This window comes from Dermacentor andersoni, chromosome 9, assembly GCF_023375885.2.
Source record: "Dermacentor andersoni chromosome 9, qqDerAnde1_hic_scaffold, whole genome shotgun sequence".
Classification (NCBI taxonomy): Eukaryota; Metazoa; Arthropoda; class Arachnida; order Ixodida; family Ixodidae; genus Dermacentor; species Dermacentor andersoni.
Genome location: NC_092822.1, coordinates 29,287,501 through 29,302,046, shown reverse-complemented (window position 1 = coordinate 29,302,046; position 14,546 = coordinate 29,287,501).

Sequence of the window (14,546 nt, the reverse complement as noted above, 5' to 3'; positions counted from 1 at the left end):
GCCAAGCTGCTTGAAACAGAGAAAGGGGGGGGGGGGGGGGGGGCTGTAGTTTGAGATAGGACAATGGATCAACGATTGTTTTATTAGCAGTTGCCTCGTGCACATTGGTAAACTTTCCAGTGTCGTTTAGCTAACTATTCCAAAATTATATTTTTCTGGCATAATTTCATGAGCTCGAAAGTTAATTTTTGCGTAGCACTCGAAAACATCATATTTGTGGTTCGATACATTCGTGTCAGTTTATTTTTTGCGACTTTCAAAGCTGTCGTGTGAAACCAAGTGAGCCATTGAGCAGTGTTGATTAATTCAAATGCCTTTTCGAGAGCGCTCCAGTCGCGGGCGTGAAACGCGCGGGCACGCCTTCACTTCCCATTGTTTTTCGCGTTTTGTGTAAGAACATATTAACACCAAAAAAAAAGATGACTAGGGAAACTATAGTGAGTTGGAAAGCCATTGAACATGCATGACATTTTCGATTGGGAGCACAAATGTCTAGGACTCAACAACATTCACTGCCCAACGGTGCAAAGCCACAGAAAGCTACCTCGCAGACGTGTCCCTGTTGTCTTTCGTGCAATATGCCTCGACTGTTTTCCGCGCTTGTTGATCTGCGTGTCTAGAAAGAATCCTGGTTTCGTCCAACCTTGGACGAGCAGCCACACTATCGATAACGCCGAAGCAAACTGGAAATTTGCGTACCTTACAGTGAAATCGGCATTTAACAGTTACCGCTCAGGCGTCGGACATGCGCCAATAATGTAGCAAAGCATTATTCACCTCTTCCTTTTGAGCTTCGTGCCAACATATAGGTTATAAATTTAAAAAAAAATATACAGAGACTGAAGGTGTAAAGCAGAACACATCGCAGATGTCGGTCACATTAAGCGAAGTGCTAGAGAACGGTACATTGAAATGCAGCCCATGGTATGTACCACGTGTCAACGGTTACGGGTAATTTTTTTCTTCTTCCGCAGCCGTCGGAATCATGCGAGGGGGGCACCATTCATAAATGGCTGTGTCTTATTTAGCCACTTTTATGTAGACGCACAATAAACTTAATGGGCGTGATGTTAATTGTCCTGTATGATAGGTTAGTAGTTCACAATATCTTTTTTAGTAGTTTGATAAACGTAACGTTTTTTACTACAGCCGGGGAACTCAATGCTGATGACATCCGCGCGTACGAATTGCCTATTACTATGCGAATGCGTCCTAAGTCAGGTGAGTGACGTGCCAGCATCTAACAGCATCTAACGCTACCTTCGATCGGGGCCCATTAGATACTTGCGATAGTTAAAGGATGCCGGATCTATGGTCCGCGATGCGCTCGAAAGCAATACCATAGTGGTTAGAATTGGGCACTGAAGCGCAGGAAAATGGCACAGAAAGCATTGCATTATTTTAAGCCGAAAGCCTCGTACGTCTCATTGGAAGGTGTCCTTAAAGACCTTGTGGCCTGGAACTGTTCATCCACGACATTACAAGAAATTTGGAGGACGCTTAAGCTTCGCCTTTAGTGCGATACTATTCAAAGATCCCCGACTGCTTCTCACGCTCCCCGGCAACTGCAACTTATGCAACCGTAATGTCCACCGGGAAACGCTGGTGGCGTTCCCGCTGGACATTACTACATTAATATTCGACGGCGTCTTTTTCCGCAGCTGCCTCCTTCGCGTCTCCTAGGTGGTCGCTAAGGGCACCCAGAAATGTTTGCTGCGAGATCTATGCCTGTGTCAGAACCAAGAGAGCATGAAGCTTTCAAAGTGTTTGCGTAGACGTTGCTGACTTGCGCCGATGATTGGCGTTGATGGCTGCAAAGCGCTGGCGCTCCATGGAGTTCGGCTTTTCGCTTCTACGCTTCTTCGCAAGTCTGCCTAAATATCTCTGGCGGTCTCGACAACAGTCCCATTCATGCGGCAAATTTGATCGTAAGTACTTCAATGAATGCGCACTGCTTGGCATGTTTGACGTATTAATGCGTTAAGCTGTTTTGTTTGACCAGGCCTCTTGCATGATTCGTGCGCGCCACGCTCGTGAGACGTCATACTTCCATTTCAGCGCGTAGCTTGTGGTGATTGGTGCGTTCATGCGTTTATGTCTTCTATGCATGCGTTGTGGGTGCTGTGTGCGTGCAACATTTGAGCGCGTCGCGCTGTGCTGTAGATGCGCCACAAAACCCCCAAGAAACCCGGTAGAGATGTAGCAGTACTCGTGGTGCTCAAAATCTGAAGCTGCGCTTAAGTTACATTTTTCATTTGCTAGTCAGCGCTTTATCTTTAACGTAAGGGTACAGCCTACAGCAATATTTATTACATGTTTGCAGTGTTGCCGTGATTGAGCAGATTTCACGAAACCGATCAAGATTCCTCATTGTGAAAGAAGCGTACCAATACCAAGCGCTAAGTCTCTCAAAAGGTCCAAAAGGCACGCACTCTTTAAAGTCGTCGCTCTTTAAGATGACGTCAAGGACAGACGCACCGCCGCACATATTGTTTTGCTTTGTCGGAGCAGCACTGTTGTGCAGACGTCGATTTTGATTTGTTGATTCACAAAAATAGGAAAGCTGTAAGGGAAAAAAACAGGACAGGATCAGGGACTGTCACCGAAATCGTCATCGATATTTCTGCCTCCAGTGACAGCTATCGCACCAAGAGTGGCTGAAACAGCAACCTTTCTGAGCAGAAAGGAGCGAAGAGTAATTGTAATGAATATTTCTCAAATCGCCGCACCTAACGGAGTCCTCTGAAGGCTCCAGGAAAACCGGATATAGCGTCACACTTACCTGCCTCAATGCTTTTAGCCAATTGCGAGCGATCGCAAAGCCTCGTCATTGAAAAGGAAGCGCCTCAAGCCTGACGCTGTGCCATCTGTTTTCTCGAGGAAGCGCAAGCAACAAGACCTCAGATGTGTGTTTGAAAAGAGAAGGAGAATATGCGTGACTCTGTTATCGCAAATACGAGAGACCAGCGGAGCTGGGCGAAGGCCAGTAAAGTATTACCAAACCGAACGTAGGACACACGAACGCAGGCAACGCGACCCTACGGCGTCCGCCGAAGGTGTCTACTACGGCGTCCGCAATTCGCGTGGCCAATACCGTAGTATACGCCGCGGCTGTCTCCACTCTGTACGGAGCGGCGGGCGAGGAGGACATTGAGGTGCCCCAGCAACCGCTTATTTATTCAGTATGTGAGAAAATCAAGGTCATTTTTTCAATGATCTTTACAGAAAGAATGCTGAGCAGAGCTCTGAGCAGTTTCTGCCAGAAGGTGCTCCACTAAGAGCCCGCTCACGTAAATCAGCTCGCAGCAGAGCGGCTGGAGAAGACGAACTATATCGATACGAAAGCGTCAGATGACCCATTGAGCAAGAAAGTCTGCGTCTGCCGTCCGTAGCAGTGAACCGGCTGGTAAATTTCCGTTGGTTGTGACGCCTTGTCTCGAGTGCGTCTAGACGGAGCAGTGCGGTCGAAAGGTTTGTGTGAAGTGATATTAAACAGAATGGAAAAGATATGTGCAGTGCCGTAACTGTCTCTCACAGGAGCACAACTCAACAGCACTGCACGGGTAAAGGGGTGTGGGGAGAAAACGACGAAGAGGAAAGGAGAAGGCGGGAGGGGCCAACCCTCCTGTACTCGGGTGCGTGGTGTCGCCACACACCAAAAGCCTGCTGACGCAGACGCCCCTGCTGGAGCGGTCGAAAGGGAACACCTGCTGTGGCGATAAGGCGACAGGTGTCAGGTGAGGGGAGAGCGCATCGCCGTGCCGGTACGTCACCCTATCTCTCGCTCTCGGAAGCCTGCGTTATCCGCGAGTTCCTCGTCCTCTCAAGCTCTCGCTGGTTCTAACTGGTCCTCGGTAATGCCAAATAAAAACGCGCCAAGCGTCTCAACGCGCTCGCTTGCCCGCGTGGAGTTCAGGAGGACCGCTCAGCGGCTTTCAAATGGAAATGAATGTTTCGGTATTCAGGACCGGTATAACGTAAAACTATTCCAATTTGTTTTTATTCCAAATCGGCCATTAGCCCTCATTGATAGGTTGAAATGTCTCGTGCTCTAAAAAAAAATTAAAATATGGGGTTTTACGTGCCAAAACCGCTTTCTGATTATGAGGCACGCCGTAGTGGAGGACTCCGGAAATTTTTACCACCTTTGGTTTTTTAACGTGCACCTAAATCTAAGTACACGGGTGTTTTCGCATTGCGTTCATCTCCATAATTCAATTAAAATTTGACGCTTCCGCTACGATGCGATCTGCCATGTGAGGTAATGATAGTGCTCAATCTTCTCAGACATTATTACCAAGATGCACAACAGCGCGTCAAGCAAACACATCCCCACGTGTGTTCCGTGTACTGCGCAGACAAACAGCAGTGATGCACGCAAGGTAAAATGTAACATCAACTCACGACTCTCGTGTTGGATTAAACGCTGAAGAAATTACACACTCAAGAAATACCCACAGTGTGTTGAATCCGCCGATATTTTTTATCCCGTTATTCACATTTGAGGGTGTAGTTTATGTTACAGTGCAGAATGCTGACATGGCACGAATTCCAGATGAGCACGTGCGTAAAAGCGATCTTAGATTGGTTAGCTGCCGTAACGTGATTTCGACTGGCATCTCCAGAAAAGGCAAGAAGCCTCTTCCCTGATTGCAATGTCGTAGAGACAAGGTCACTCCACCGTTTGTGATTCGTATTCGCGAGACAACAGTTGGTACGGAGGACTACAAACTTGCCTGACGTGCTCACAACTCCACAGAATACACTCGTAGTTCTTCGCCAAATTTAAAGGGTGGTTCGAGGCTCCTTCGCTGCAGCCATTCCGGAAGGCGCTTTCGTTTCTTTATGATTTTGGAGAGCAGCTCTTAGGCCCCGATTCCTGAGGCGAGTGTCGGCGTCGGCGTAACCGAGTGAATGAGCACAGCGAAAGATGAAAGCGAACGCGGAGCGCAGCATGGCATGAAATCCGCGAAGAGAAAAGCGGAGAGGAGGCTGCAGCAGAACAAATCAGGCGGAAAGCGGAGGACGGTATGGCGAAAGCGTGAGGAGAAAAGCGGACAGGAGGCTTCAGCAGAACAAATCAAGCGGAAAGCGGACGACGGTATGGCGAAAGCGTGAGGAGAAAAGCGGAGAGGAGGCTGCAGGAGAACAAATCAGGCGGAAAGCGGAGGACCGTATGGCGAAAGCGTGAGGAGAAAAGCGGACAGGAGGCTTCAGCAGAACAAATCAAGCGGAAAGCGGAGGGCGGTATGGCGAAAGCGTGAGGAGAAAAGCGGAGAGGAGGCTGCAGCAGAACAAATCAGGCGGAAAGCGGAGGACGGTATGGCGAAAGCGTGAGGAGAAAAGCGGAGAGGAGGCTGCAGGAGAACAAATCAAGCGGAAAGCGGACGACGGTATGGCGAAAGCGTGAGGAGAAAAGCGGAGAGGAGGCTGCAGCAGAACAAATCAGGCGGAAAGCGGAGGACGGTATGGAGAAAGCGTGAGGAGAAAAGCGGACAGGAGGCTTCAGCAGAACAAATCAAGCGGAAAGCGGACGACGGTATGGCGAAAGCGTGAGGAGAAAAGCGGAGAGGAGGCTGCAGGAGAACAAATCAGGCGGAAAGCGGAGGACCGTATGGCGAAAGCGTGAGGAGAAAAGCGGACAGGAGGCTTCAGCAGAACAAATCAAGCGGAAAGCGGAGGACGGTATGGCGAAAGCGTGAGGAGAAAAGCGGAGAGGAGGCTGCAGCAGAACAAATCAGGCGGAAAGCGGAGGACGGTATGGCGAAAGCGTGAGGAGAAAAGCGGAGAGGAGGCTGCAGCAGAACAAATCAGGCGGAAAGCGGAGGACGGTATGGCCAAAGCGTGAGAAGAAAAACTGAGTGCGGCGCCGATGGCTAGGACGCGGCGCCAGAGTAATGCACGTCGTCTGGGAGGTCTGTCGGCGGGGTTTCTGTAAATCACGCCCACGCGTCACCCACGAGGTGGTTCTCGTGATCTCCAGATAAGCGAGAGAGTCGGGCCAAACATCGCTCTGTTTGCAACGTGCCGTGCTAGAAAGATCGTCCGCCCCAGCCAATATATCGCGAAAGGAAAACACGTACAAGGCTGCGCTCCAATTTGCATTAGGGAGTATCTTAATCGTCGGTGATATCCTTTTTTTTTTGTTTTAGTTCAGCACATCACATCCAAATTGAGGCAGTAAATACAGAAATTCTTACGTTTTTCACGTATGGCATGAACATAATGGAGCTTTCTGTGGGGTTTTCAGGGCCAATATGGGGCGTAACTATGCAGTCTTCTCTGAAGTGGCATTTTTCATCAAGTGGACAAAGTGAGCCGTCCTTTACTTTGGCGGTAAAAATTATATTTTCTGAACATGCACTCAGCTGCACCTGTAATAGAAAGGGACAGAAAATCGAAAAGGCATTTAGTTGGGGAAGAAGGTGTACAAAGTAATCTTGTATGAGAAAAAGTAGTACTGGGAGGATATTCTGTAAGATATTCCGTAAGAGTCCACCTAGTGGACTGTCCATTTTGGCCACTGCTGATTGGCTAGGGCCGCTCGTCTCTTCCTCGCTGATACAGCTGCATCCAATCAACAGCGGTCGAAATGGTAAGTTCACTAGGTGGACTCTTACAGAATACCTCCCCCCCCCCCCTGTATTTTTCTGTTGATTATAAAAATATGATGTAGAGCTAGCTGGTGCAAAGGCGTCAGTGTTCGTGACGCAGTAAAAAGGTAAAAATAATATACCCCACTTCCTTTTGAGTAACTCGGAAGTGACAGCATTTGGTTCAGCGACTTCATGCTACGTGCTGTATTTGGTATCTAGCTAAAATAAATTATATTGTCACGTAGTGGAGACGTTGAAGAACACAGTGGCAATGCTGTGAAAGACAAAACTAACTTTTATTAGGCGAACCTGTGCCCACAATGACAGGCTACACTTATAGCACCACGATAGTGGCGAACACGGTCGGCGATCGTCGAAAATCTGATCAGTGGGTCAAGTGCGTCGGCTTTTATACAGTAGTCATCGAATGTTCCAGACTAATCGTCGGGACCCGCTTGCCTTCCACAAAGTTCTACACCATTCGCGTCAGGTGATGAAATCAGATAACACAAGGTTCGGCGACAACAGACAGCGGGTAGAAGCATCGGTAACTTTCCAGAAACTTCGGATACATGCAGGTGCGTCCTGCGCTATGCGATAACATTTGTTAGGCGGCGAAACGTGGTCGCCCGATAAAGATAAGTACACGTGTCAATATCTAGTTGAAGGGCGACGCCTATCTCTTGATAGTGCTCTGCTTCACGCCGCTAGATGCATTTTAGAAGGCTGCCGAGCATTTCTTCTGATTGTTTCTTTTTGTACGCTGATATGACGAGTAATATATTCGTCGTGCACTTGCTAGGCATTAGCGCAACGCCCTATCAGGAAAAATTTTGATAGTGATCGCGTTGATATACGAATGTTTACAGTAAATTCGTAAAAGTTAAACGAAACAATTAAACCAAGCTGAGTAAACTCTAAATGGTAAAATAACAATTTAAGATCAGTTAATTGAGCACTTTACAACTTAAAACTGATGTAGGTTAGAAGCGATGTAGGTTTGAAGTTCCCTAATTGGACACAATACAAACATTCGAGCAGCATGACTGTCGAATATGTAATACAGTGCACAGCATATGTATACAATGATGACGTATAGTGTTTCGAGGCGCAAGGTGCACGTATGGTCAAAGAGCCCCAAGAAATGGCGTTGAGTGATCGATGGTTGAACACCGTTGAGCAGATATAATGTGGCTGCATACAGGCCTAAAATTGATTGCTGTATAATGGCATGAAATATATAGTTGCAATAAAAATATGGCAGTGACTACAGTGAGGTGTACCATTTAATAGATGTCATAAACATTTAAAACATTATATTAATAATATTTTTCAAAGCAGCAATGCTGCTCCACCAGGGTCCTTGAACTCGAGGACCTGGAGGTGTGTGCTATAGGTACTACTCCCACAACATAGGCGTCTATTGAGAGGCCGCGGTACGGATTTCTCGGGTGTAAAACTCATTTCATGACAAAGAGCGGGTCTTTGCCAAGAAGCAATACGGATTGTAATAGAATACGTTGTCTGCATGCTAAAGTAAAGTGTTTTTTTCGCTGCTCTTGAGCTTCGCGAAATGCAAGCAAGATGTGGAGCACAGTTAGCGTCTCGCCACATTTTCGACATGCAGGATGGTCAGTACTGGTCAACAGACAAGAGGGTGTGCTATACGTGGGGTCTACTCGAAGTCGACAGAAAGTGACCTCTGTTAGTAGTTTTTGTTACAGGTGGCCAACGTCCTAAATCTGGCCTTACTAAATCAAGTCTGTTTGAGTGTTGTGTCCCCCAAGCGGTGCCGATAGACCTCAGTTTTTTTACGTAGGAAGGGTTTCAGATCTGTGGCAGGGACAGCGATGGAAGTGTTTTTAGTGTTTGTTCCTATAGCTGTAGCCAGTTTGTCGGCAAGCACGTAGCCTTCAGTGCTTGTATGCCCAGGAAGCGAGCATAATATAACATCTTGAAAAGCGTAAGCTTTGCATGTAGCCTAGTCAAGCTCAGTAATTGCACGATTTTTTTTGTTATTGTGGCGATGATATAGCTCTAACGACACCTAAACATTCAGTACAGATTATTGCCTTTCGAATCTGGATATGGTAGATGCGCTTTAGAGCGGAGAGTAGTGCATAAGCCTCAGCCGTGAAAATACTTGTTTACGGGTGCAAAGAAATGGCTTGCGCGAACGATGGGCCCAGTGCGACATAAGAAACACCGGCATACTACTTAGATGCGTCCGTGTAGAATTATGGAGAATAGTATTTTTCCTAAAATGCTAGGAAGTGTACCCAGATGTGTACGTCGAGGCATGTATTCTACCGTCTACAAAACACGTCACAATCTATGAGCGGCCACTGTCGCAGCAGCAATAGCGTAGCTGCAGCCATTAGGTGATTTTCAAGACGTGGGACACTCATTTTGTCACTGAGGGTACTCATCCGCCGACAGAAGGGTTCTCCCAATGCAGGACGGTTGTGGAAGAGAATGGCACTGGTCATATCGTTTGAGTGAATAAGTGGCTTTGCGTGTCTTTTGAGAAAGCACATAAAACTGGGGTACGACCTTTGAAAACGAAGTGACCATTCGTCTGATTCGACATTGAGACTCTCAACAAAACTTGTCCTGGAGGAACGAGTCGCTAAGCGGATGCCTAGATGATGAACAGAGTGAAACACCTTCAAGGCACTAGGGCTGACAGTTTGATGCACTATGGCCCCACAGTTGAAAGGTGTACACGCATGGTACTTTTGTATAGGTGCTTGAGGCACTTCCTATCATTACCCCCAGTTGTACGCGATAAAAATTTTAGGTCATTCATTGTTCTTAGGGATTTGTTCTTAATATATCTTGCGTGGGGAACAAACGTTAGGATTTAATCTAATATGATGCCTAAAAATTTCTGTCCCGTGCTCACATGTAGGTGTGCTTTCTGTACAGGTCAATATCAAGATTTGCGAGCAGTCCTGTTGTTCTTGAAGAAAGAACGCAGGAGCTTTTATGAGTATTTAGCTTAAAACCATTCCCAGTCGCCAAATTTGATACTTTATTGAGGCCAGGTTGAACCTGTCCAGCGCAGACAGCGAGATTGCAAGGGTTCAATCCTATCTGCACGTAATCAATATAATTGAAGAAAAAAAAATACTTGGTGGAATGGCAGTAGAGAATTCATTTTTCAATAACAGAGTGCAACTAAGCACTCCACCTTGTGGTATTCCACTTTCTTAGATAAATGGCGTGGATATAGCATTGTCAAATCTGACAAGTAACTTGGTGCGACAAGTAACTTTGTATTACATTTATGTTACGGATATTTATTTCAGAGTGGTCTCGAAAAATTCCAAGATGTCATGTAGTGTCTTAAGCGTTCTACATATCAAGCAATGCGCGAAGAAAAACTGTTTGTGAATGAAAGCCTCACGAACGTATGCTGTATCAAGTGTTAAAGATTAACGATTGTAGAATGCCTTTTTCTAAAGCCACATTCACATGGCTTCAGCACTTTGTTTGACTCGAGGCCGTGCAATAACCGGCAGTTGACCATCGTTTGAAATCTCTTACATATACATCTTGTTTGTGATAAAAGCAGGCAACTTGCTACAGAGGATGTATCTTTCCCCTGTTTTAGAACAAGGACAACAACAGCCTCTGTCCATGCCAATAGAATGCACCCTGTTGGCCAGATTGTATTGAAAAGTAATAGCAGTATTATATACATGTAAAAGTCAAGATGGTTTCGCATCTCGTAGATAATTCGATCAGATCCCTGTGCACAAGCCTCACAGATATACAAGGACGCTCCGAACTTGGCTACATCAAAAGGAGTGTTGCGCAAATCATGTCTGCTACACTTAAGGCTTAGAGCCTTACAGTCTATCTTTTAAGCTTCAGGAAAGCTTCAGAGCAATGTATTGAAGTAGATATAAGCTCATCACGTTGGCAGTCTCCTTTTCGAAGCAATTACCTCGATCTTCCACCAAAGGAAGGAAGAAGAGAATGAAGCATCGTGCGATTTAATAATGCGCACGCAAAGCTTTGTGCCGAGTTCAGTTGTTTCCCCTCACCGGCCGTCGCTGTGACAGTGGAGCCCGTATTGTTTCGGCGGGCCCCAAATATGTGTTACCTTTTTTTCTTGTGCTGTTTTCGCCATCACCAAGATGCATGTCTAAACTCAAACTGCCTCAAGCAAACTGGTGGCAATAGCCTTAATTTTTTTCACGACGGAACCATGACGGTAAAATGACAATGAACGAACGTCACGATGCCATGAAGCTGACAACTAACAACGACAGAATGACAACGACGCCACGGCAACGACGCTATGTATGTGTTGCGGTCTACTTCTGCCCTCGCGTACCATTACCTGCCACCGCGGGCCGCCTTAATTTGCGGTATGTACGGCGTTTCTTTGCAACGTATCTGGTACCAGGCAAGAAGCCTGGTTAAATTCGGACAATATCCGGTGCCTTTTAACGACTTTCTAGTACTGGCCGAAGGGCCGCCTCAATTTGCATGATATCCGGCCTTCGTTTGCACTATGACCGGTTCTAGCCCATCGGGTCGCCTTAATTCGCGATGTACGTACATAGTTTAGACTGCAATATCTCGGGGATCAGCGCACATTTTTCGCAGACAAAACACCATCGAAACGTGAGTGCGTCAGCGTCACTGAGCGTGAGCTCGCTTTGACCTTAGTTGGGTTTTGCAAACCAAAAAAAAATTTTTTCAAGTTTCAGTTTTCTTCTGAAATTTCTAGAACCATATAACGGAATGAAAAGCACGCAATGTCAAAGCGAATTCGGAGCTTTATTCTAATATTCCTTCAAACCTAACAGACATCTGGCGGCTTGCAACTCCACAAACAAAGGTTGGAAAAACTGCCGTGGTTGTCTTTGTCCCCGTCTTTTGCAATGGACGTGCTTTCATAATAAGTTACCAACATGCTCATGCGTCTAGCCTTGTCCACAAAGAATCTGAAATCCTGCTGCTCACCTTTCCATCGGCGCAGTAAGTCTCCGGAAAGGAATCGTCTCCCCTTGTACCGTATTCGTCGAAAACACCGTAACGTAAATGCGCCCACTCGTGCACGAAAGTGTAGGCTGCAAGAGAAAAAAAGTAGTCATAAAATAATCACCCGTAATAAAACATACTTTTTCTCAGCTCTCCGACGCGATTTCAGTGCGTACATCACGCATGTAGCGACAGCCATGCACGAACAACCATTCTGGCACCGCCTTGGACACTTGCAAAAGAACTAATAACATTTTGTTATCTTTCCGAATGCAGATATCACACCTCGACACCTCGACGATTGAGGAAATTCCGCGTACTGAATGCCTCCTCTTTTACATGAAGAGGACAGACAACCGCCTAGCAAATGCCTTGAGATGCTGGTGAAAGGGAAAAGAGAGATTTATAGTGATAGAATGGAGCATGTGGTCCGCGATTGACGTAGGCATTGTAAATTACAATTTGCACTAAAAGTCGCAAAACCATGACTCGCCATCCCGCTGGACGTGGATGTCCAGCGAAGTTGTTCAAAACCACCACTACATCTGCTGCGGGGGGGGTGGGGGGTATGTAATGCTTTATTGCGTTAGAGTAGCAGCAGTAATGGTAATGTAGAGTAATGGTGGTAATGCGAGTAATGGTCATTTTTGCGGTACGCCGCGGCTGGTCGTATTATCGTATTCACGCTGCTCCTCAGGAGCCCTAGCCATGGGTTGTGTGTCCATGGCGGTTCTGCAACAGTATTGAAATCCGTTGCTAGGCTGGTTCTTTCATATATGATAGGCTTGATGATGCCACTCTCCCCGACGCAAGCTGCCGTCGCCGCGGTAGCCTGCACAACAGTAATCTTTACCGGGAAATGCATGCGGGTGGCGCTACGTGCATCGCATTGTTATCACGAGCGTCTTATCATCAATGATGTGGTTTGGATGCTTGTTTTGTGATTGTTCTTTATTTACATGGATGCGGTAGTGTACGTGGTATTTTGATGCCAGGGTATGCACTTTTCGCTTCTATCACTGAAGGCTGGTTTTTCAACTACTGAAGTATTTTTTTTTTTATTTCGTGCGGACGACGCATCGAAAAATCTCCACCAACTAAAGCCTAGCAGCTACACAGCAAAATCATAGGCGGCGTGAACTGTCAGTGAAGCCTTGACGCTTGAAGTGTAGCAAATGAAATTATCGCACGCAGGTCGGCAGTAACTGCATGCCACCTACTTATCCTTTAAAACCCCAGTTCTTTATACTGCATAAGCGCTTGCACGTTATTGTGCGCGTATTACGACGTAAAAAGGTTCACGCTAACGAGAGGCGCTGCATTCAAGGCAGCGAGTGCGGTCCTTCATTGTATGGCGCCGTACATTAGTGTTCTTGTATGCGCGCGAGTTTGTGAGTGCATACCGAGAGTTTTCTGGTCTCCCTGTGAGAAACAGCATGTTATCCACTATAATTGTGCCGTAGATGGGTGCCAGCACTTCCATAGGATTCTTTTATGTTTCGAATAAGTAAAGGTGCGCGGCGCCATAAACGAAAACGTGCAGGTGTTGTTGGTTGTGTAGCACATGGCTGCACCCACTCGCTGCCAGGATGAATGGTGCACCGCACCACGGTATAACCTTGCCTTGCACCCCTTCCACTCGATGACGCGTATAGACAGTTCATTGCTGTAGCTCCTGCAATTGAGGGACTAGGTGCAGCGTACCACAAATAGGTGCAGGAGGTGTAACAAAACTTCGTTGAATCGAATAGACCTTATTGAAAGGACTAGTGGTTGAATAGAATTGATATGATTTCCGATATATTCTACCAGTCAGCTCGGTTTGGCTAAAAAGAAAGCCTTGCCTAGTGTGTGGCTAAATCAGTTGAACTCAGCGCTTTAGAGAACTTAAGACGGGGGAGCATCGGCTTGACAAATAATTACTCTGTTCAAGATGTGCCCCGGATTTGTCTTTCCAGCAACGCCAGTGAATAATCGCTATCGCACTAACCTATTGTTTTTACAGCATGATTCAGCGTACGACTACACCTTCACTTCAAAATAAAAAAAAACGCCCGATAAATATCTCTCACGGCGTTTTCCGCATTACTATGCATCATTGGTAAGCGTTCTGTGGCATTAAAAGCCTGGGTTTCGGAGGACCAATCAACAAATATTCACTTTATTAAGGCCAAAGCCTTGCATGGCTGGTGGATCAAGAATTTGACCGTCCCTAAAATTCCATGGCACGAAAATTCAATGGCATGAAAATGGAGGGTCCAGCCTTTGACCTTTGGTGTGTGTCGAACTCTTCACCTTTGGTGTTAATTAAGCCGGGATTAATTAAGGCAAATTTAATGGACGTAGACTTAAACCACTTGAAACCACGACCTTTGGTGGGAGCAAAGCCCACGATACTTGGTGTTATTTAGGGCAATGTTATTAAGCCACAATTGATTACCATAAAATCAGACAAAGCAGTTGAAACCGCGACCTTTGGGAGGTAGGGGAAGTAGAACCCTCAATGTTTGGCAGGAGTCCAAGCCACGACGTTTGGAATTAAGGCATTGTAATTTAGATTTTTTACCACCCAGGTAAATGGGGCACTCGAACTCACGAACCTCGACTTTTGTTGCGAGTTGGACCTACGACCTTTGCGGTTACCTAAAGCGAAGTTAAGGCATTGTTAATTACGGTAGACTTAAGGTACTGTAACCTATGAGCTTAGGTGGGATAAAACAAGTCATAGGAAGTAACGACGCATTAGAATGAGAACGTCAAGTAATCTAATGAATGTCTCGTGAGCGCGCGTAGGCTTTCAGTCTTCATCCTCTTCAGCGTATGCTAATGTAGCCAATTTTTCATAGGTGCAAAAGGTGCAGTTGGTGAAAGACCAAATTTGGAAGCAGTAACGTTTCATTGCTAACTTCTTTAAATATTGAAAGCCGTACCTAATTCAAATTATTAATCACG